Here is a 26311-nt window from a genome sequence, read left to right as displayed (position 1 = left end):
GCAACCTAACAAAATTGGAATTGACAGTGGTAAAATCACTAAAATTAAATCCGGACATTGTAATTACTAGAGCTGATAAAGGTAGTGCCACAGTTATTCTAAATTGAACTACTTATTCAGAAAAAATGAATGTAATAATCTCGGACAACAGCACATATCAACTAGTTAACTATGATCCTACCAATTAAATAAAAAAGAAAATGAAGAAGCTGCTTAAATCTGTCACCACATGGTTCAAAGATACTGTTAAAAAATTAATTCTGCACTATGCTAGTTTCCCGAGAATTACTGAAGATTCACAAACAAAACACACCACTCCGGCCAATAGTTGAAGATATAGACAGCCCCAATTATCACCTAGCCAAGAAACTAGCATCAACACTCAAGGAGCTGGTAAGTCTTTCCCTCCTATATTAAAAACACACAACACTTTGTGAACAAAATCAAAGACATCACACTGGAAAAAAATTACTTATTAATCAGTTTTGGTGGCTCTGCCCTCTTCACAATCCTAATCATTGACACAATCCTTCTATTACAGGACAAATTCCCTCCTGATATCACAGTGCTCTTTGTACATGTACTATGTTCTGGCTATTTTCTGTGGCAAAACACTTTCTACTTACAAAAAGAAGGCACAGCCATGCACCCATGGCTGTGCCTAACTTTTACATGGAACATTTTGTGCAACGTGCTCTAGATTCCTCTCCTTTAAAACCCAAAGTCTAGCTTAAATACATTGACGATGTTTTTGCTATTTGGCTCCATGGCCACCAAACACTAGACACTTTCCTCAGCCACCTAAACAAACAACACAAACGCATACAATTCACAATTGAGATTGAAAAGCAGAACACACTTCCGTTTCTAGATACACCTGTCATACATCTTCCTTCTGGCAGTCTTTCCTTCACTGTTTACCAGAAACTGACACATACTGCGAATATATGCCAAAAACTCCTGCCACCATCCAATACAAAAACTAGGAGTCATTAATACATTTAAAAATAGGGCTTTGAAGATTTGCTCCAGTGAACAAGCACTTAAAGATGAATTAAAAATTATCAGCAGTACCTTCCTAAAAATGTAATGACATTATTATCCAAAACCTTTTACAATGCTCACTTGAAATAGCTGGTACCACAGAACAGAAACAAGACAAAATCTCTGAAGAAACAAAACAGCTTAGGAAGAAACAAAGAGAAATGAAACAATCAATTAGCCTACAGAATAAAATTGAATACACAGAATTGTGCAAAACAATCAGAAAACATATCACAGAAGAAATAAGAAAATTCAATTGTAAATTTATACAACAAACAATTGAAAACTACCATAGTCTCAAAAGAGCCAAACAGCAATTGATGAACAGATGGTTGCAGTCAAACTACAAGACAGGACCATCACCAGAGATAGATATGCAATAGCAAAAGAATTGAAGAATTCTACTCAATATTATACCAGGATGATGAATTAAATGAAGAAGAAGACAACTACAACACAGCTGAAGTACCACAGATTCTATCAGCAGAAGTTATACAGAACATCCAAAGCTTCCAAAATGGGAAAGCTGCAGGTGAGGATGGAGTTATAGCTGAACTTCTAAAACCAGGTGGAGAAATAATCTACGAACTCTTAGCAAAACTGTTTACTTTATGCCTGAAGAAAAATTATGTATACCAACAACACATGGAAGAAGACTACCCTAATTCTGATACATAAAAAAAGTTAGATAGAAGACTTGACGTACTACCGAAAACTACAAAAGCTAATAGACTTTGTGCGATTCTGGACCTAGCACAACCAAAAGAACAGGCAGGCTTTCGAAGGGGCTTTAGTACAATGGACCATATTCAAGTTGTACAGCAGATTATTGAATGGTGTAATGAATATCAGTTACCACTATGTCTTGGTTTTATTGACTATGAGAAATCCTTTGATTCACTTAAAACTTGTGCAATACTTAAAGCATTATGAAACCAAGAAGTGGAGGAGCCCTACATCAGAACCATCAAATCAGCATACACCAATGCTACAGCAGCAATTCATTTCAATGGAAACATCTCTACTGTGGGAATACAGAAAGGTATAAGACAGGGAGACACAATATCTCCAAAATTATTCACAGCATGCCTAGAAGAAATATTCAGACTTCTTGATTGGGAAGGGAAAGGTCTGAAGTCAAATGGAAGATATTTAAGCCATTTATGCTTTGCAGATGACATAGTTATCTTTACTTCAACTGCACATGAATTACAGACTCGTATCCATGAGCTCCAAATTGCTAGCAGAACAGTAGGCCTAAAGATAAACCTAAAGAAGACCCAAGTTATGTTCAATAGTTATGTCCAGCCAGAAATAATAAAAATCAGTAATGAGGAAATTAAGCAAGTAGATCATTACATATACTTAGGACAACAGATATCAATGGAACAAAATATCATGGATGAAATTAAAAGGCATGCGATGCTTGGGTGGAAAGCATTTGGAAAATTACATTCAATATTCAAAAGCCAACTACCATTTTGCCTAAAGAGAAAGGTTTTAAACTAGTGTATTCTTCCTATACTGACATATGGCTGTGAAACATGGACACTGAATGCAAAGGAAATTCAAAAATTAAGAACGACACAATTTAGTATGGAAAGAAGTATGCTTTGCATCACAAGATTGGATCACAAAAGGAATACATGGATAAGAAATCAAACCAAAGTCTCTGACATCATAGGAAGAGTGAAACATCTGAAGTGGCAATGGGCTGGGCATATTGCCCAAAGACAGGATCAGCGATGGACAAAAGAAGTATTGGACTGGATTCCACAAGAGGAAAAATTACCACTACACTGATCGAAATCACGGTGGATTGATGATATCATCAGATTTGCAGGAGTGACATGGAAAAGGAGAGCCATGGGCAGAGAGTGTTGGAGTAATCTTGGAAAGGCCTTCATCCAGCAGTGGATCGATAATGGCTGCTGATGATGATGACCTTCCTAAAAAATGGTTACAGCAAATACTATCGACAAAATTCTGTACAAGACCTCACTTAAAAACAAAAATAAACAAGACTATAATAAAACTGTAACCATTCCATACATTATAGGCATATCAGACAAAAAAAACTGAATACTACAAAAACACAACTTTAAAGCCACCTTTAAACCTCCTACAAAATTAAAAATTACTGAACTCATCCAAGGATCAACTCCCTCTGCTGTCCCACCCCTGGAGTATATCGTATTCATTGCACCTGTAATTTGCCCTATATAGGGGAAACAGGATGCACAATTCCTATCAGAAAAAAAGGAACATAAACGACACATTAAATATAATAACTATGGTCAAGCTGGTCTTTCTGATTATGCCCTGAACACTTTACATAGAACTGGAAAAGCACCTGTTGTTTACATCACACCAAAACATGGTATGAGCGTAAATTTAAGGATGCCTGTAAGATTCTTATCAGTCACCCCTAATCTTAACAATAATGATGGTCTAAAAATTCCAAACATATGGAAGGCACATATTCTACCCACTTAACCTTTCATCCTAAGAGTTAATTGTAAATAGAACCATAGATAATCCAGGATCCTAAATCTGATATAACAATTGTCATGTTAAATTAGGACATTATTTTAGGACTGTAACAAAACTTCCTATATGAAAGAATGTTTCTATGATGGTGTCTTAAATAGAATAAAGCTTTGATGTAGTTAATTTATTTTATTTTATTTTATTTTATTTCATTTATTTATTGGAATTTTGTTTTAATTTCACTAGAGGTCAGGGAAGTAGAATAACCGTTGATCAAATCATTGTCTTTTCAGGCTATGTGAAATGTAGTTTAGCTTGTCTCTGTATATATATATATATATGTATACTCCAGATGATGACCTTAATATGAAGGTTGAAACGTCTGGAAATTAAAATAATTATTTATAACCTGGTTGTAGAGTCCACATTTTGTGTAACATGAATACTGATCACTGTGTAACACTAAAGGAAAGCAGTTTAAGTTAAGATAGTGAAGTAAAATTTCACACGTTTCTGTTCTATGAGGAAACTTTTATGAAGAACTCTTCTCTTGTTCCAATGAACTCTATGTTTAGTGTTGATAGCATGATCTGCAAGTTCAGACTGTTCAGGCTCATGGTATTTAATAAAATACATGTGTTCTCCTTGTCCAAAATAAGACAACCCACAAGAGCAAGGAATCTGATAAACTCTTTGATAACTGAGAGGTAGAAGCTTGTCTTTAGGAGAAGCAAGAAAGGTGGAGATGTTTCTTATGGGGAAAATGGTAACAAAAATATTCAATGGTTTTAAAACTTTTGCCATATGTTCACTAATTCCTTGCACATAAAGGATAGAAATGTGAGTTATTTCTTCTGTATTTGAAGTGGTAGAGATACCATAAATTTGAAAAGCTTTTTTGATGAAAGAATCCTTAAAACCATTAGATAAAAGGTGGAATTACTATATCATAATTCTTTAAAAGTTTTTCTGAAGAACATGAAGAATGGGCATGATGCTAAAGTCTTAACAGTTCCAGCCTTTTGACTAGGATGGCTATGAGATTCAACATGGATATCAAGGCCTGTATGAGTCTTCTTCCAAAACACTAAAAAAATTAGGCTACCATCTGGTTAATGAAGAATTAGAAGATGTAAAAAGCTAACTGTTTATTTACTTCTTCTTCTAAGGTGAAGTGCATTTAATTTAGACAGTAACTGCTGTAACTCAGAGGAAGAGCCATTCCAAAATGGCAAAAATATCATCCATGTTCCAGTGTGTAGGTCTAGATCATAGGTTCCCAAACTTTTTCGGGCCACTGCCCACTTTGCAAGACATAAATTTTGTAACGCCCCCCCCATTATAACAGTTTCCGCGTTCAAGCCGTTTGATATTTTTGACGTAAATAGCAACTAATGATATATTACTGCTTATGCCGTTAAATTTTTAAAAAGAAGTGGCCAATATGTGCTTCATCTTGAACACAGTTATTGCTATGCCGATTTTGATGAAACATAGTACATATGTAAAGATTGTAAAATGTATACTCGAATAACATTATGCACAGTTTCATACAATGGTTTAAATATGAAAATGTGGAATACAATTAAGAGATTGCATTGCATTAGTAAGAATCTTATTGTAATAATTTAAACACCATTAAATATATTACAAAATTGTTTATTTCTAACTTATAAAGTAAAAATACAAAGAAAAAATAACAAATTAATGTGAAGGATGAGCCTGGTGCATTTTTAAAAGTTTGTTAATATTGGGTTCAACTTTCGTTAAAAACAGTCGTAAATCGCCATGCTCAGTTATATGCAATCGGTTCCTTTTCTTAGATAGTAAATTCACTACAGCACTAAACCCATGCTCAGCCAAATAAGAAGATGAAAATGCAATTAAAAATTCCTGCACTATTTCCCATAATCCAGGGTTCAGTGTCGGTATTGATTTTTGAAGCCAGAACTCTTGGTATCCAGTTTTGAATTTTATTTTTAGTTCTTCATTTGTTGTGAGTTCTATGAGTTCCACTTCTAAATTCGATGATCCTGCTGTGCTTACATGTGAGAAAGGATCTAGAACCCAATTTGGTATATTCATGTTTAGAATATCCTTGAATCACTCATTGAAATCAGCATGGAGAACCTCCAAGTGTTGGTAGTATGTAAGTATGTAAGTAAATCTTCCTTTTTGAGAGACACTGCTGATAAATTTGAAAAGTGGCTATATTCCCCTCAGCCCACATTCTGCTTGAACAGAAGAAGTTTCCCTACAAAAGCGGCAGTAACGTTTTTTGTTTTAATTCAATTCAATTCATCACCTTGTAGTTGTAGATTGATTGACTTCATTAAATATTTTATAGAGGTCTGTCAAATAAGCGATGTAATCAGGTTGGCCCGCAATCCATCGTCTCTGTTTTCTAGGAACTCTAGTACTGAATCAAACAAATTGTAAAATTGATTCAGACAAATACCTTTTGAAAGCCAGTGAACTTCTGTGTGAAGTAGCAAATGATTGACATCTTCATCGTTTTCACTACAAAGTTGGCTAAACAATCTGTCACTCAATGAATTGCTTCTAATCTTGTTGACTACTCTAATAACTTAGTGGGGGCGATGTGTGCAGACGTTCACTTAAATTTTTCGCAACCAAATGTTGACGATGAAGAACACAATGTATAGCGAGTACATTTGGTACTACTTGTTTCAAATGCGCTATGAAACCCTTGTGGCGCCCTGTCATTGCTGAAGCACAATCAGTAGCAGCAGACAAAATAATATTACGAATAGGAATGTCTTTCTCTTGAAAAAACTTATTCATGATATTAACATAGATTCTCCCTTTCTATCCGCTTCCAAGTTTTTAGCAAATAATAATTCTTGACAAACTTTTTCTTCTTTTATGAATCGTATGTATCATTATTTGGGAGAGTTGATTCATCGAGTTGAATGGAAAATTGGCATGTCTTCAAATAATCGCACAATGATTTTTCAACGTCTTCAGCCATTTCATCGATTCTTCTTTGCACTGAATTATTGCTCAAAGGAATTTTCCTGACGATATCTGATGCTGGCTTATGAAGCACAGTGTTTATTACTTCTTTTACTGCCGGCAAGATTAATTCCTCACCAATTGTGTGTGGTTTTCCCGCTTTTGCGATTAATAATGAAATATTATAAGAAGCTTGTAATCCGTCATTATCTTGTTTAGTGGACGACGTAAAAAGTTTTGATATAGTTAGATGTTTAAAATATTTTTCTTCTAGTGCTTGAAAATAGGATAAATCTTTATCCTTTTTGTCAGCATGCATTTTAGTCAAATGCACTTGTAGCCTAGAAGGCTTCATTGCTTCATTTGAAAACACTTTTTGGCAAATCAAGCACATGGGTAATAATTCGTTCGTAGGAGACCGAATAAAACCATATTTCAAATACTCAGTACTGTACTGTCGACATTTCTTCTTATATTCAGACATAATGAAGTTATACAATTTGCAAAAATATTCACAAAATAAAAGATTTAATTTACACTTTGTATGACTCCACTTATCTATCACACTTTCGACTGATGATTGTTGGCAAAGCACACAAAAAATAATGAAACTTATTCCTAAACCACTGGTATTTATAGATTTGAAATCTAGCCCGAATCGACTTGCATGCATTGACTTGTTTGCGATACCATCGTACACGTGCTTTGAACAAGTCACTGCAAGCACCCATATTCCTGTCAAAACATGCTGAATTGAGTGAATTACCTACGTAATAGTTGACCGACATACTACTAGTTAAGACTCGCCTGCTGTGTGGATAGACTAAAGCCTATATGGCATGACCAATTTTTACAATAGCAAAAAATGAATAAATTTTTTAAGTATATAAAAAATAGAAGTTAAAATATCCTGAATGACATGTTCAATTTTTTATTTTGCACGTCAGCGCATTTTGTTCGTCCGACCATGACATTGTCCGAATAATTATAAATAATAATTAATAAATAAAATAATTACAAAAGATATAAACAACAAACCTACAAAACATAACTACAGAAAACAGTATAATAAGTTTCGAATAATATTTGCTTTGTTTTTTCTCTCTAATTTGCAATAAGTTAGTACTAACTAGGCTAACTAAAATTTACTATTTTATTTCTTTCTTGCCATTATTATTTTTACTCATAATATTAAATTATATAAAATCGGGTTTATTTTTGTACAAATCAATTAGAAAAGTGGTTTTATATATTTCATATATATTTTGAAATTAAATATAACGAATATATTTGCTACTGTAAACATAACATATTATACACACATATATACATGCTCTATTTTCTCATTGACATAGAAAATTGACATCTATTTCTATCTGACATGGTAAATTTTCAAATGATTAAATAATTGAAATAGAAAATTGATAAAAAAATTGATCGTGTAAGACGGGCATAAGATGAATTAAAATGCAATATTTAAATTTTAAATGATTATCTAATTGCAAAATCACAAAAATAATTAATTTTTAAATATATATTATTAATTTCTTCTATATAGAGCCACTGACTCCTAGACTGTCTGAACGCCCCCCCAAATGTGCCTGATCCCACTAACCCCCCCCCCCAGAAGGCTTCAACGCCCACTGGGGGGGGGGCAGTACCGCCCACTTTGGGAACCTATGGTCTAGATGAAATGATATCAAAAATACATTGTTCAAAGTGTTCCATGAAGGAGTTGGCAATAGTAGAGAAATAGGATTGTCCATGGCTGTTCATTGGATTTATTGATATAATTTGTTTTTAACGGAGAAATAGCCAAGAATGTATTTGAAAATCAAATAGTTTAAGAATAGCTGAACGAAATTTTTCTTGAAGTAATTCAGTGGTGTCAGTTAAAGGAATATTAGTAAACAAGGATGCAAGTATAGGATGTCCCAGTTATAAGATTTCTAAATTCTTATCTAATTTACTTACCAATTCAGCTAGAACTGCTTCTTATATAAGAAACATTTTGGATTTTAAAAATAAAATGCATGATCCTCATCTGGACACTTCAGATATAATGATCAGTTTATATGTATCCTTGTTTACTAATATTCTTATCCATATCAGCTGTCAGTAAAAAGTTAATAAATTACTATTATAAAAAGTTAGTAAATTACTAAGGTACTACCAACCCTTCACAATGCCATACTATCCCTCATTGGTATATAGTAAAATATACCAATAGTCCAATAGTAATTTTACAATTCTGCCTGAGATGCTGATTGGTCTATAATTTGATACTGCAGTCTTAGAATGTCCTTTATGCAAAGGAATTATTTAATCTTCTTTCCACTCCCTTGGAACTCCTCTGCCAGAGCTGAGACTTAAATTAAAGAACTTAGTCAGAGTCATTGCCAGTTCTCTTGCACATTGTTATAAAATACAAGCTGATATCCCATCTAATCCCACAGTTGTATTTACATTGAGATTCTGCAATATCCTAAAAACCTCAAATCCATACACCTCTGTTTCCACCACATGAGTCTCTGTTACATGTCATAGCAGTAACCTCACATGGATGATATATCTTTGTAAAGTAGTCACTCAATAACTCAACAGCTATCTGCTTCTGTCACATTGCTACCATCAACAGTCTTTCTTCCTCTTACTTGCACATAAAGAAAGAACTCTTTGGGATTTCCTTTGGCTTGCTCATCTAATTTCTTCTCAGATTCTAATTTTGTATTTCTTACTATGCTACACCTTTCTTGCCTGACCTTTGTATATGCCCATGAGCTTGCTGGTCACCTTTCTCCTTACATACCCTTCATAGCACTTTTTAGTTCTGTTGCATCCTGCTTAATGATGCTACTCATCCATCTAACTCCTACCTGATTAATCTTCCTGCCCTTGGTTATTACAATTTGATATTACTAACATCCATCCCTTGCAGGTTTTTATGCTATGGCACAGCTTATAGCACAGTATCACATATACCTTTTTTTGACAGAATATTTTCCATATTTTGCAACTTAGTAAATCAAGAGTGAATGATCACTCCCACTATTCGGAGGCAATGTTGCTACCTTTGTTATGGATAGCTCTTCTGATCCTGTGACCAGATCCAATACTCTCATAGCTTGAGTCCTCTCCATCACATGCTGTTTCAAGTAATTATCTCTCAGTAGTTGTATAAATTCCATTTCCTTCCTGCCATGTGATCTTTCCTCCTTCCAATCTATACTCCATAAATGAAGTCTCCCATAATAATTTCTTGACCTGAACTTATTGTACTAATTTGCTGATGCATGTCTTTCTGGAATCTCCTACCCTATAGCAGAATTATTTGATATTTGTCACCTCCAGGGAGTCCAAAGACTCATCGAGGGTTAAATACGCTACAACTCTGCTTCCACCACTCACAATCCACCAACTGACCGCAACTACACCAACGGCATCTACTGCCAACCACCACTAGTATTTCCACAGACAATCACAAACATCCATGCCCATAGCGGGATTCGAACCTGCAGCCTCTTGACTGGAGAGCGGACACACTAACCACTTGGTAGCCAGGCTGGCATATCCAACTGTATATTTTTTTCTTATTGGCTCATTTTTCACACCAGAGTGGCTCAAAAGAACCACCATCAATTTGCCTTTCTCCTATTACTTTTGGCTGAATTTCATCAGCAGTACCCTTCCTCATTCTGTCATCTCTATCCTCCCTGAAAATACTACACTTTTCACAATTCTATCCCTGTAACTATATCATGTGCTGTTTGCCAAGTCTCACAAATGCCCATAACTTTTGGTGAGGTTGTACTTACCAATGGAAAGAACTCCTTCCTCTTGTTCCTGATACTTCTGCATTAGTATATAGAAAATGTAGAATCTCTTTAGATCTCCAACTACTGTTACTTGCTGTATTGATTACCCTAATCCATAATTCACTTTTAATTAATAAACCTTGTATTTTAGTATTATATTGCGAGCAACTAAATTCCACATTTGTTGGTAATTCTCATACCCACTTCTTCATGTCCCCTTCACTCACACTCACATGCATTCATGTGAGTGTGAGTGAAGGGGTTCAGTTTTTTCAGTGAAATTGGTTCAGTTTTCCTGACTTTGCATTTCCCCACACCATTCTCAGTGAACGAAACTCGCTGTAGACACTTAACACCAAAACCAGTTAAGTCTATCAGCATTATACAACTATCTGTCAAACTCAGACCATAGATCCTTATACCCTACATCATTTCTTCTGCATATTGATTTGTTTATTACCAGGACACTTACAGTCTTCACCTTCTCACTCTTCTTTTTCGTTCATCTAACAACTCCTTCACATTCTCCCACATAGAATACTTATCACCTCTCAAGTCATTAGTGCCAATCATTACAATTAATTCTTTCATCTTATTAATGAAAAAAAGAGCCAAAAGGCTTCACTTCGGCAATGTAAAAATTATTTAAATTAAGGGGATATTTAATCTCGCATTTCAGAGCTGAATAAGAAACTCTAAGATAGAAATCAAATCAAAGAGTTTCATGCCGAATATAGCAAATTATGAAAGTTCGGCGAGTCCAAGCGTAAGCAAATACCTGGGTGGTGCAATACCGGGCAACTCGTAGCAAAGGTAGATAAAGCTAGGATCGCTATTCTTAGTATTTACCCTAATGTAAAACTCATCCCCTAGGAGATGTATGTTGTTTTACATTAAAGGAGATAGGTCACTACCCAGACCGGTTTCAACCTTTATTGAGGTCTCATCAGTGAGTAGGTAGACCAAATAATATCAAGATTGTAGTGATAATAGCTGTAATACTTTACAATACGAGTTGTCAAAAAGGTGCACAGATAAATTTTAGAACTCAATTATTAGCAATATCATAAGGGACTTTGTGGCATGCAGTACTTGCGGCATGTATGCGTCTCGTGAATTACATATGTGGCTTGTTAAAGAGAGTGGAGAGCGTATGTGCGCAAAATGCAGGCAGTTGGAGGAAATAAGTACATTGGATATATCGATATCCGACTTTGTTGCACCAGGAACGGGGAATGAATGTAGGAAGACAAGTAGTATGATAGCAGAGAATGAGAAAATAATAGTTGATAGTGTGGAAGGTGTGAGTGACTGTGGAAGTTTAGGAGATGGTTTTGTTTGGGAGAGTGAATTTAGATTAAGAGTGACTGACCTGCAGAGGGAGATAGATGAGTTGAAAGAGGAGGTGGAATGTCTTGTGAATGAGAGCAGAAGTATGAAAGATAAGATTAGGAGAATGGAAGAGATAAATGTAAGGCGAATCAGAGTAGGAGAGAGAGAGAATTTAGGGAGTATGAGTGAGAGGTATGGGGATGCTAGAAGAGGAGAGAATGGAAACAGTAGAAGAGAGGGAATGAGAGAGAGGTATGGGAATGCTAGCAGACGAGAGGATGGAAACAGTAGGAGAGACGGAATGAGAGAGAGATATGGAAGTGCTAGAAGAGGAGAGAATGGAAACGGTAGGAGAGATGGAATGAGAGAGAGGTATGGGAATGCTAGAAGACGAGCGGATGGAAACAGTAGTAGGAGAGACAGAATGAGAGAGGGATATGGAAGTGCTAGAAGTGGAGAAAATGGAAACAGTAGGAGAGAGGGAATGAGAGAGATGTATGGGAGTGCTAGAAGACGAGAGAATGGAAACAGTAGAAGAGAGAGGTATGGGAATGAAAGAAGAGGAGAGAATGGAAACAATAGGAGCGAGGGAATGGTAAGAGGTATAATGTATGGCGACTCAATGATCCGTGGTGTTCAAGATAGGATGCGTGAGGAGTGTTTGCCAGGAGGAACAATAGAAAGGGTGGCTATGGCAATTAAGAGAAGTGAAAGGGTGGATGAGATGATTGTGATGGTAGGAACGAATGACTTGAGTGGTAATGTAAGTCGGGCAGCGAGGGATATGAGATTTTTGCTTGAGACTGTACGGAAGAAGACAGAGAGAGGAAAAATAGTGTGCGTGTTGCCTAGGTATGATAATGATGAGCTGAGCAGAAGAGCGGTGATATTGAATGGCATAATAGCGAGAATGTGTGACAAGAGAGGACTGGTATATGTGGATGCCTGGAGTGTGTTTGAGGAAAGAGAGGAGTTGTATGCGAGAGACCGTTTACATTTGAATGAGGAAGGACGTAGGCATCTGGAGAGATTGCTGTTCTGAACGAGTCAGTGTGTCCCAGGGAGGATGATAGCAGGGGTGGCCTCTTGTGGGAATGGATACTTGGGAGAAGGGAGACAATGTCAGGTAACACTGAGCCCAGTGGAGTCCAGAAGAGATAATGCTGGGTATAGAAACAATGGCATTTATATGCTGTATACTAATGCCAGGAGTATCCGGAATAAGGGAGAGGAATTGGTGGCGCAGATAGCATCAGCCTGGCCAAAAATTATTGCGATCACTGAGACGTGGTTGACAGAAGGGGATATAACAACAGGAATAGAAGTCGCTGGGTATAGCATTTTTCGTCAGGATAGGAGGGGAAAGCGTGGTGGTGGGGTACTGCTTATGATAAGTGATGACCTATGTCCTCTAAGAGTGGAGAATTTGGAAGGAAGTGAGACAAATGATTTTGAGAGCGTATGGTGTGAGGTAGAGGTAGGCAAGACAGGATATTTAGTGGGGTGTTGCTACAGACCCAGGAGCACAGGAGTCTAAACATCTCCTGGGGACCAGGAGATGTTTAGACAGCTAAGTTTGGCAAGTGCAAGAAGAATGATTGTTATGGGAGATTTTAACTTCAGTAGTATAAATTGGAGAGAGGAAGATGCATGTAGCAATAGGGGAATGGAATTTCTAGAATTCTTGAGGGACAAATGTCTTAGGCAACATGTAACAGAGGGAACAAGAGGTTCAAAAATTTTGGATTTGGTTATAGCATCAGAAGAGTTGATAATAACTGAGTTGACGTCTCTCCCACCAGTTGGAGAGAGTGACCATATGGTGTTGACTTGGAAAATGAATAGACATGCAGGAGTATCAAAGAGACGGGAACTTATGTGGAATTATAAGGCAGGTGATTATAATAGTCTTAGACGTCAACTTCGGGAAGTTTCATGGAGGGAGGAATTGGAAGGCCGGGATATCACCAGTGCATGGGAAATTGTGAAAGAATATTTGTTATCAGCAATGGTAAGTTGTATACCACGAGTGAAGGACGCAATTTGGAGTAAAGTGGATGACAAACAATATTAAACAGGAATTGCATGCGAAAAAGAGGCTATGGAAGAGATATAAGGAGATAGGTGAAGAGATGCATGAGGAATATAAGACACAGGCCAGAAGAGTGACTAGTGTGGTAAGGAAAGCGAAACTGGAATATGAGAGGAGATTGGCCCTAAGATCCAAAGAAAATCCTTGGGAATTTTTTAGCTATGTGGCCAGTAGGAGGAGAAATGACTGTGGAAGAATGATATTGTGGGATAAAAATGGGAATAGAGTGACTGATGCAGAGGACATAGTGGAATTGTTCAATGAACACTTTATTGGAGTATTTCATCCTAGAGGAGTCAGTTTTAATGCTAGAGGGATAGGACAGGTACGAGGTCTGGAGGTACAGGAGGAGAGTGTGTTTCAGAAACTGAGTACTCTGGATGTCAGTAAAGCTGTGGGACTGGATGGTATTTCGCCACGAGTTTTGAGAGAATGTGCTAGGGAATTGACAGTACCTTTAACGTGGCTTTTCAATGAAAGTCTGGCTTTGGCAAAGGTGCCCAGGGAATGGAAGGAAGGTAAGATAGTGCCATTGCATAAGGGTGGTAACAGACTGGAAGTGTCTAATTATAGGCCAGTCTGTGTGTCATCAGTAGTTGTTAAGATCTTGGAGAAAGTAGTGAGGGACCGTGTACAGCATTGAGCAGATGAGGGTAATGTTATCTGTGAGAATCAACATGGATTTGTGAAAGGACGCTCTTGTTTTAGCAATATGCTAGCCTTTTATAATAAAGTTACAAGAACATTAGATGAGGGAAAGGCATATACTGCAATTTTCTTAGACTTGGCGAAGGCATTTGACAGGGTGCCACATGATAAGCTGATATTTAAGTTGCAGCACATGGGTCTGGATGTTAGATTGGTCAACTGGATTCAGGATTGGCTGTCTGATAGGTATCAGAGAGTTGTGTATGGTGGAGCAGTTTCCAGGAGGCAGAGGGTTACAAGTGGGGTCCCACAGGGCTCAGTACTAGGACCTATATTGTTTAACCTTTATATCAATGACATAGCCAGTGGATTGCAGGGGGATATTCAGTTGTTTGCAGATGATGCGAAGCTGGGAAGGATTATTAGTAATAGTGCAGATGTGGTAGCCCTGCAAGAGGATTTAAATAAGCTAGATAGATGGGCAAATGAATGGGGGTCTCAGTTTAATGCAGCAAAATGTAAGGTCTTGAGGTTTGGGAAACATCGATGGGATGCTGCATACTCTATGGGAGGAGTTATACTGGAGGAAGTAGGGGAGACAAGAGATCTGGGGTTGATGATTGATAGAAACCTGAAGTTTAGGGGACATATTGCAAAGGTGGTGAAGGTAACACAGAGGATTGCTGCTATTATGAGAAGGACACTGACCTGCAGAGATAAGAGGGTTATCATTCCATTGTATAAGTCTCTGATCAGACCACACTTGGACTATTGTTCTCAGATTTGGTCCCCAGGATTTGAAGGGGATAAATTAACTGTGGAAAGGATACAAAGACGGATGACAAAGATGGTTTCAGGACTGTACAAGGATAGTTATGAGGATCGGCTGAGAGAATGTGGACTGCAGAGTTTGGTGGATAGAAGAAGGAGAGGTGATATGATTGAGACTTTTAAACTGTTGAGAGGTGGTTACAGGGTTGACACTGGGGAGTTCTTTCGCTTGGTTGATCAGCGGGAAGGAGTGATGACAAGAGGCCATCCCTGGAAGTTACGAAAGGAAACTGTGAGCAGGAGGGTAAGGAGTGGTTTCTTTGTGTGGAGGGTGGTTGAGCCGTGGAATGCATTGCCTGATGGAGTGGTGGGAGCGAGAACGGTCAGTGAGTTTAAAGAGTGGTATGATGGACTTTGTGTTTCTCAGGGGGGGGACCTCCCCTCAGTGAGTCTTGACAGACTTTATGTCTTAGGAAGGACCTCCCTCGATGAGTCTTTTGACTCCTTGGAGGCCTGAATAATAATAATAATAATAATAAATTAATGAAATAATGATTAATGAAATTTTACATCACCAAAATGAAGCCAAAAGGCTTCATTTTGGTGATGTAAAAATTATTTAAATTAAGGGGATATTTAATCCCACATTATTTCAGAGCCAAATAAGAACCTTTAAGATAAAAATCAAATCAAAGAGTTTCATGCCGAATATAGCAAACTATAAAAGTCAGCTATAAACTATAATATCAGAGTTAACTTTTATAGTTTGCTATATTCGGCATGAAACTCTTTGATTTGATTTCTATCTTAAAGGTTCTTATTTGGTTCTGAAATAATGTGGGATTAAATATCCCCTTAATTTAAATAATTTTTATATCGCCAAAGTGAAGCCTTTTGGCTCTTTATTTCATTAATCTAAAAGTATTTTTAATGTATGCCTGTTTGATTGCTTATTTTATAGTTATATGTTAATAAACTGTGAGTTTGAGTCATTGATTGGTGAACAATAGAGGTTTTGAGCTCTTGCTTGAATTTAACATAACAAATTTTGTTGAATGTTGTGTCTGTGTGTGTGTGTTAATAAATGTGAAGAGTTTATGGGAAAAGGAGTTAGTGGTGCTAGAATTTGTCTAGCACCACTAACTAAAAATGTTTGCTGATTAAGCAGATAGAGGTAAAATGTTGAATGTGGACAGAATTTCAAATGAGATGGTGTGGCAGGTGGTTGCAAATGTTACATGGAATGTAAGCAAGAATGGAAATGTTAAAATGCAGGATGGAGAGAGAGAGAGAGAGAGAGAGATGATATGAAAGAAATATAGAAAAAAAAAGAAGTACACCACAATGTTGGAAATTTCAAGACTTTAACAATGAATACAATATTCATTGTATAATATTCACTGCCATACAAAGAAACCAGCAAACTAGACAAGTGTTTGGAATTTAAAGAAAGGAAAATGAAAGATCTATAAAAAAAGTAAAAAGACGGTTCAGAAATTTTGCAGAAACTGACAAAAAAAGGATGCAGTGATCTATTTCAATGAGTTGAAAGCATGCTTGATGATAGCATGTTTTTCAAGTGTTAAGATTTGTGACATAACAAAGCCATATGCACTGCTTGGAAAGAAGTCAATGGATGCTCCCATGGGAAGTGAGTGCATCGTGCCATGTAAAGAATCACATGTTGTAGCCAGCATAAATTGGCAGAATATGGTACTCCCAAGTTAGTGCAGGTGTGTCCAGGTGAAGTGGCTTCAAAAAGAGAACTGACAGAGTTTGAAAGAGACATTTGATCCATGTTATAACATGGATGCCATGTTACAGGCAAATCTGTTCAGCAAATTGTTGATAAATTGGGCCATCACAGGTCAACAGACAGTGATATCATACTGAGATGGAAGTGCAGGGAGTCAACTACAAGTGCTACCCACAAAGGATGACCTATCACATTCACCAAATGTGATTGTAGGGTATTTTGAAGAATAGTATGTAAAAACTGCCATTTGTCAGCTAATATGTTGAATGCAGAGCTCCAGGCATTGGCTGGAACACGAATCTACACAAAAACATTCAGAACAGAAGCTCAGAACATATATTTTCATGATAGGACTACGATATGTAAGCACCATGCTACCTGAACCAAGATGCAGTGTCATCTTCAGTGGTGCAAAGAGCATGTACAGTAGAACAGTTCAGAAGATTGGAAAGCTATATAGCGACTAATCACACTACAGCCTCTACCAAGTAGATGGATAGACGTGGGTGCAGTAGATGCCTGGTGAATGTCTCTGACCAGAATGTGTAACTCCAACTATGAAATTTGGAGGAGCAATACTTCCTACCATTTCTACAGAGCTGATCATTGTCTCTTTCAGCATGACAATGCACCATGTCATAAGGCTACTGCTGTAACTGCATAGTTTGCAGACATGAATGTCACCACACTTGACTGGCCTCCACAGAGTCCTGATCTCAACTCTGTTGAACATCTATGGTAGAGGTTGGGAACCTTTTTGAACCAAAGAGCCATTTCACCAAAAAAATTAATTGAAACAAAATTTTGGGAGCCGCAACTTCAATTCGATTTTTCCTGGTGACTCAAAGTTGCAGTTAGTTCAAACTTAGGTAAATTTGTTTTTAATTCAGTACTTCCAGATATCAAATACCACTTTTATGTTTGCATATAAATTTTTTATATGTTCAATAAATAAAACAACATTAAGTTTTTAATCATAAAACATGTTTAAGTAAATATAATATTGCAAAAAAAGTCAGAATTTGTATTGCAAAAAGAATTAGTCCGAACAAAAATACAATATTATGTATTTTAATAGATATTTGATTGTTTAATTTAAAATTCACTTAATGAGACTTTTGATTTTGCATCTTCTCAGCCAATTTACATAAATCTGGATTGTATGTTGTGCACTTTAATAGTAATTTGGCTTTCAAACTTTCATCAGTCAGTTTGTTCCTATACTTATTTTTAATGTAATTCATTGAAGAGAAAAATGGTTCACTGTACATTGAAAACTTGTACATTGAACCGAAAAGAGTCAAGACCCCAAAAGTAAGTCGCTTGGCATTTGAATAATTAGTTGGGAAAGAATTCGAACATTTAAATATAATTTCCTGTGGTGTTTCTTCCATAGCTTCCTTATTTTCTTCAATTTGTGCTACCATTTCCTTGGTGTTTCTTCCATAGTTTCCTCATTTTCTTCAATTTGTGCTTCCATTTCCTGAAGTTTTTGTACCCAGGTCCTTTTATTCTGAATTTCCAGAAGCTCCATTTGTAGTTCTGCAATTGATATTCTGGGAAAAGGTTCAATATCAATTTAATGGATGTAATATAAATTTCATCATCTCCTGATGTTTTTTAAAATCCTGAAATCTTCTTGTAAATGAATCTTAAATTACAGTAATCATTTCAGCATTGTTTTGTAGTCAACTAATGTTTTGCAGTCAACTTTTTTTTGATTTAAATTCAATCTATAATTTTTTAGATTTTCAAAATATATAAATTTTTCTTCATTAACATCAAAAAACACTCTTAGTTTCTATAAGTTAAGGGGATAAAAATCCCTTATTGTTTTTCAGCCAGTAAGCGAAACTTAGATTGAAAACTACGATCTGTAATGTTTCATGCCGACGAACTGTCAGCGTATCCAAGCGTATCCAATAATATAGTGACACACCTTTCGGTCAATCGTATAGCAAAAGTATGTAAGTTTTCTTCACTTAAACTCTGATATTCTAGGTCTAGCTACTCACTGATGAGACCTCAAAAAAAAAAAAAAAAAGGTTGAAACCGGTCTGGGTAGTGACCTCTCCTCATAATGTAAAACAGTACTACATCTCTTAAGAGCTGTGTGTTTTACATTATGAGAAAATATCAAGAACAGTGAGGGAGCTTGCTCCACCTTTGCAACGAGTTGCCGTAGTGTGGCACTACCAAGTGGTCACTTACGCTTGGATACGCTGACAGTTCGTCGGCATGAAACGTTACAGATCGTAGTTTTCGATCTTAGTTTCGCTTACTGGCTGAAAAACAATAAGGGATTTTTATCCCCTTAACTTATATCAACCTCACCAGAAAAAAAATAGCCGTTTTGGCTTTTCACTCTTAGTTTCTGTTCAAAGGTAAGGACTTCCTCTAGTAATTGTAAGGCTGTGTTTCCCTTCCCTTACAACTTCAAATTTAGCTTATTAAAATGTTCCATCATATCAAGCAAAAACAACAATTTTGTATCCATTCGGGATTACTGAGAAGTTCCACATGATTTACGTTATAATTTTTAGTGGTTAAGAAAACTATTACTTCTTTTAAAAACTGAAAAAACGTTTTAATGCTTTTCCTCTTGATAACCATCATACAGATGTAAATATCACTAAATCTTTATGAATCTTTATGTTGACTACCTAGTTCCTCTAAAAATGTGTCAAAAAGTCTGTGATTCAATGCCTGAAATCAGATGAAATTGATCAGTGGCATAACAATATCCATCACTCTTTTTAGTTGTGGTAATAATCCCAAAGAATTTGCAACTAAAGCTTCTTGATGCAAAATGCAATGAAATGAAATAACTCCATGTGGAATATGAGTGGAGAATAATTTAAACACCTTATTTTTCGCAATCATAGAAGGCGTGTCATTGGTCGCAATGCATGCTATATTATTAATATTTATATTTTTATTCTGTAAACTTGTTAGAAGGTTTTCTGAAATATCTTGACCTGTAGTATGTCCTTTAAGTGTTAGCAGATCAAGAAGTTCTTCTCGAATAACGGAAGATGTGATATATTTAACCATCACGCAGCATTGTGTCATATTGGAAATATCATTTGATTCATCAACCACAATAGATATAAAATCGGCAGAATCAATTTTTAATTAATTAATTAAAATAAATACGAATTAATTAATTAATGGATATTAATTTTTAATATCCATAATTTGCATATTTGAAACTTCTGCAAAAATTGTTACAATCCGTTCCTTGACAGTTCTAGCTGAAAGAGGTAAATCTTTAATTTTTTACGTATCTCATCCTTATTTTTCATATCCTTAAATAGAATTTCAGAGACATTATACATGCAATTTTTTAGAAATTCACCATAAGTAAAAGGTTTTCCCGCTTTTGCTATTTTAAGGGATAACAAAAAATTTTGCTTCAGTAGTATTCGACGAAGGTTTTGTCCAAGTTGACAAATTTCTTTGCTGAAGCAATGCTTTCTTTTGTAATTCTTCGATAGCTTTTTTTCTAATATCACCCTCAGGATATTTTTTACTGAAGTCTAAATGCTTTCCTCGAAAATGTCATTCGACATTACTTGATTTATTATTTTGAAGTCGTAGATGGCAAATTAAACATTTCGGATTTTAATTTACTTCTATAAATGCAAATTTCTCTATCGACATTTTATTGAATCCTCTGTTTTCTTCGATTATTTTTCTTTTTCTTGAACTCATATTAGGAGGATTATTATCACAAATTTACCTGCAAGTAAAAACACAAATTCAACATAATAACATAATAAAAATTAATCTGTGCATAACATTACCTGACACCAGAATATTTATTTTGACAGTTAATCCATATGTATCTAAAAATCGTGGTGTTTGACAGGACAGCTGATCAATTAGTTCAAATTTTTGCTGTGGCACTAGTTACCTTAGGCAGGGTTAACATTTAGCAGTATTTCAAATGTAACATGGTCACATGTTCGTGTCATAAAATTTCATGCATAACACGTCACATGCATAGTATCTAGCTCCACAAACAGGCCGTATCAAAAAACAATATTTAGTTGTTTATATTATTATTATTATTATTTCGGGCAACTCCAAGGAGTCGACAGACTCATTGAATGAGGCCCTAACATCATGTCAAGAACAACTATTCGACATTCACACAGTATCTATCTTACCTCACCTTGAACTCATTCACAGTCATAGCACCCACAACAGACTCTGGCAGCTTATTTCACTCATTTACCACTCTCCAAGTAAAAAAACCTTGGAGAATTTGCCCAGCTTCCACGTATGGCCCCTAGTCCTCCCACCACCAGTCCCATTCTCAAAAATATCTTCTGGATTGATCTTATAGAAACCCTTCAGTAATTTGTGTGTCTCAATCATATCACCCCTTTTCTGCCTATCAACCCACAAATCTTCAATCTGTTCTCATAAGGTTCATTCCACAGACCTGCCACCATCTTGGTCACTCGTCTCTGGATCCTCTCCACCTCCTCCCTGTCAAGAAGAAATCCTGGCGCCCATATCTGGGCACAGTAGTCCAGACAGATAGTGTCTTATCAGGGCTCAATATAGAGCAGTGATGGCAAACCATTTTACCCGGGTGTGTTAAACATCTTTTTTTTTAAATATTGACGCTGTTGATGTGCCACTTGCATACGTGCATTATAAATTTAACTATTATTTAACTACTAAATTGAAAATAATAGATGGTGACTTATACATATCATATTAGGCTATTTATTTAATAGGACACTGATATACAATTTATGAATTCATATTATACAATTAATTTAATAAACTGAAATTATTGAAATTAGTTTTTTCATCAGAATACCAATATTTTTCAATATCCCAGGTATGTCACCTAAAACCCTCAAGTGTGCCACTGCTGACACATGTGTCATAGGTTCACCATCACTGATATAGAGGAACAATAACTTGTTTGTCTCTGCTTGTTAATGTATTTTTCAGTAACCAAGTGATTTGATGAGCTGATTTAGCCACTTTGCAATGTGCCCCCTAAACTTCAACTCTCTATCCATCAACACTCCCAAATCCCTGGCCTCATCAATCTCCTGGAGTACAGTTCCACCAATGTGATATACTGCTGCTAATCTTTTCACTCCAAAATGCATAACCTTACACTTTGCCACATTAAATTGACATCCATTTTCCCTAGCCCAGTCCTCCAAACTACCCAAGTCATCCTGCAAAATTTTGACATCCTGTGCACTCACAATTGCTTTACCCAACTTTGCATCATCAGCAAACAAATGAACACTTCCTCTCAGATCCTTTCCTATATCGTTAATGAACAAATTGAAAAGTAGTGGTCCAAGAACAGAACCTTGCGGCACACCACTAGTCACAAGCTGTCTTTTGGATTCCACTCCTGAATAAACCACTCTCTGGTATCTCTCTCCATCAACCACCCTCCTATCCATCTCACCAACCCTATATCCATCCCCATCTGCTCCAGTTTACTGATTAGAGTTCCATGTGGTATCCTGTCAAAGGCCTTGGCAAGGTCCAGTAGAATGGCTGTAAACCCATTACCCTTAAACAGTTCAGCCCTCACTGTGTTATAAAACGTGAGCAAGTTACTGAGGCATGATCTACCCTTCACAAAACCATGTTGCCCCCCCCCCATACAGTATCCCATTTTCATCTATCCAATCCTGTATTCTTCTCTTGACTAGTTTCTCCAAGAACTTGACAACGATTCCTGATATGCTAATCGGTCGGTAATTTACAACAGTAGTCTTGGAACCTCCTTTATGCAGTGGAACTATTTTCCCCTCTTTCCACCCCCTCGGGACTAACCCAGGCTCGAGACTCAGATTAAACAAAATGGTCAAGGGTACTGACAATTCTTTAGCTGCTTCACGTACAACACAAGCTGGTATACCATCCAATCCCACAGATGTATTGACATTGAGGTTTTGCAATAGACTACTCACCTCCACCTCATTCACCACAATTCCCATATAATCTATTGGTTCATTTAATTCTGCAATGCCACCACCTGGATGATATACTCTTGCAAAGTGCTCGTTCAGTAATTCAACTATATCAACTGATTCGGTTACCTCCCTACCATCAGCATTCTTTAAAATCATTCTGCCATATACCTTTTTCCTTTTACTTGCAACATATCGATAAAACTGTTTAGGATTCTCTTTAGCTTTCATGGCCAATGTTCTTTTGTAATCCTTTTTTGCTCTTCTTACCACACTCATTACCCTTCTGGCCTGGGCTTTATACTGTTCATGTGCCTGCCAGTCACTTTTCTCCTTAAATTCCCTCCATAGTTGTTCCTTTTTTTTTGCAGCTCAAGCTTAATGGTGTTATTCATCCATTTAACTCCTGCTTGATTTATTATTCGGACTCTAGATATACAGTCAGCCATTGCTTCATGCAAACACTTTTTAACCGCCTCGCATGCGCTGTCAACTTCTAGCCCTTGCAGTTGTACATGCCATGGCACTGTTCCAATCAATCTCCTAAGCTTGTCATACTTACCAGCCCGATAATTTCACATGTAACCTGTCTTAATTGTAAATTCCACACCTTTAGCCATCTCCCAAGTCAAGACCCCATGATCAAATAGTAATATATTTAATATAAATATATATTTAATATATATTATTTATATATATATATTTAATATGAATATTAATTATGTGTCTTTTAATTCAGTATAAAAGAGCCGCACTTTGTTCAGCCAAGAGCCGCCATTTCCCGCCCCCTGATCTATGGAATGAACTGGAGCATCAGGCGAGGTCAAGAGATGTCCCCCCCCCCCCACACACACACAACAGCTCAGGACCTCATTAATCACTATCGTTTCTTGTGGAAAGTATGCCTTGTAGGGTTGCTGCAGTCAGCGCAGGGAAAGGCGAGTGCCTTGGCTGTTTGTTCCTCATCCAGTGGTGCCCATTGACTTCTTTCCAAGCAGAATATAAGCAAGTAGAATGAGTAGATGAAATGAATGATATGAAAGAGTTGTTGAGTGATGCTGAAAGGAAGATCGATAGAGATAAGATTGTGATTATGTTTCCATGTTATAACCTGAAGTGAGCTGGGTAGAAAGCTATGATTGCAAATGATTCAATGAATGTGAATAGGCTATGTAGAAGAAATGGTGGTTTTCTTTTAATGTTTAGGGCAGTTTTAATAGTCAAAAGGATTTGGACTTGCAAGAAGAATTATGCTTGAATGGGAATGGTTTTAGTGTCAAGTTCTTGGAGGAATTATTCTTCATTGACAGAGTGAATATAAATAGTAGTCAGAAAAACTAGATGCATTTGAGTTGCTGTGAGAAATTGTGGCCATGCGCATTAAATTAAGAGGTCAAAGCTATGAGTTAATGAAATAATGATCTCTTAAATGTAGGACTATTTTTCTCATTGTTTGAAGAGTTCCCTGAACACTAATCCACCTGATAGTCACCTGTCATGTATATACACTAATCTTAGAAGCATCAGGAATCAAGACAAGGGATTCTTAGCATTGGCAGATGTGGTAAGACCAAAATTTATAGACAAATAGATGACAAAGGAAGATATCAGTATGAAAACAGAATGTGATGGTTTCAGTGTATTCAGGGAGAACAGACAAGATAGGAAAAGTTGAGAAGTATTGCTAATAACTGCAGAGGAATTAAATCCATCCAGAGTAGAAATATCTCAGTGGTGGTGATGATGGTTGAATTAATAAAACAGATGGGATTGATAATGTTTGGTGTGAAATTAACAGGGCAAAACACACAATTGAATGTTTCTACAAACCAGGATCAAATGATCAGCACTGTGAACTGCATTGATAGATAAATCTTATGGATATAAGAAAGATTAACAGGTGGATGGTTTCAACAAGGGGGGATATACAACTGTGGGGTAGAATGCATTCAAAATGAGGGGAAAATAATTTATAGTTACTTAAGGATAACTACCTTAAGAAGCAAGTGATGGATATAACTCACAGCACAAGAACATTGGATCTACTAATAGTAAGCTAAATTGGAACAAATGAAAGATATGAAGCTATTGATGTGCATTCGAGGGTGTCTAACAGACATCAACAACTGTTCTATGGTAGTGCAGAATTGAGTGATTGGTAATGTTTTCTACAGGATTATGTATATGGACTGCTGCTGCTGCTGTTAATTTGTTTATTAATGGTACATGGAGTAGAGCCTCTATATCACAGTCAGTATAGATGAAGCCCTTTGGTTGGAAAGACCTGGGTTCGATTCCCATCCATGACGTGAGGAACTTTTTTTTTTTTTTCACCCAAAAACTTGGGTTTTTCATCCCCCAGAACATGCAAACCGGCCCTATGAACACACACGGATTTAACTCCATGAATACTTGTGACAATATGTAGAAGAGATAGGGTCCTCACCACATGTCATAATGCCTGTAATTAACCATGAGTCAAATCATAGTAGTCAACCTCCTAGATAGGAAATGGCACTTGATTTGGGATACATGGAGTGGTTTAAACAAGAAATTATGTTACTTTAAATGGAGATGGATTGAAGAAAGAAGAACATTAAAGAACCTTTGAACATTAAGAATCACACGTAGGTAAGTAGGGAAGTGATTATCGCTGTTTATAAAGTTTTGACAAGCATACATGGACTACAAAGATTTGGTTGCATCAGTTTTTTGGGAATATGGAAGTGGTTGACAGGATTTAGAGGCAAATGATAAAGTTTGTTCATGTTGTTTCCAAAAACGAAAGATTATTTTTAAATCTATAATATATTTTGTACCATGGTCAGGCTAGGGGTATTTTTTTTTCTTCTATTTTTATCAATTTTATATGTATATTTTTTTTGTGTTTTTCATTTATCTTTTTACATAGTATGTAAACCAAATAGTAACTAAATATGGAACTTTTTCAAGCCACTTCAGGCCTCCAATAAGCAGGCCTCAGACTGAGTAATGAAATTCATCTCCCAGCTAAAGACAATCACAAATGTCTATACCCCATGCCAGGATTCGAACCCATAGCCTGTTGGTTGGAGAGTGGTTACACTAACCACTCAGCCAGCCAGGCCATCATATGGTGAGAGGTCTGTAGAATGCGCCCTATAATGATAAATTAAAGGTTTGTAGGTTACAAAATTTGTTCATAGGTGCAGCTGAAGCGATGAGAGTAACATATAATGCACTAAAGAGATTATATAGAGGTCATGCAAAAGTAATTTTTCAATATATTGCAGGAGAGAACAACAAATATCATGGTGATACCTATCCAATAATAATAATAATAATAGTAATAATAAGGCTGAAACTATGAAAATAGGCAGAAAAACAGTCACAACTTAAAAGAAAAATAGAATTAAGGAAGTGAGTTTGTTTGAAGCTGTGTGGT

At 36.4% G+C, this 26311-nt stretch overlaps 1 protein-coding gene across 2 annotated transcripts in view; it reads left to right on the top strand.

The window, feature by feature from the left end:
* Nucleotides 1–26311, top strand: part of LOC150108178 (TNF receptor-associated factor 3-like) — a 396437-nt gene that overhangs the window by 210535 nt on the left and 159591 nt on the right. The window lies entirely within an intron of this gene.

The sequence above is a fragment of the Typopeltis vanoorti genome, chromosome 3 (assembly GCF_054136105.1).
Source record: "Typopeltis vanoorti isolate ZY-2024b chromosome 3, IOZ_Tvanoo_1.0, whole genome shotgun sequence".
Lineage (NCBI taxonomy): Eukaryota > Metazoa > Arthropoda > Arachnida > Uropygi > Thelyphonidae > Typopeltis > Typopeltis vanoorti.
Note: the sequence above shows the minus strand (reverse complement) of the source record. Positions and strands in the feature narration are given on the sequence as shown.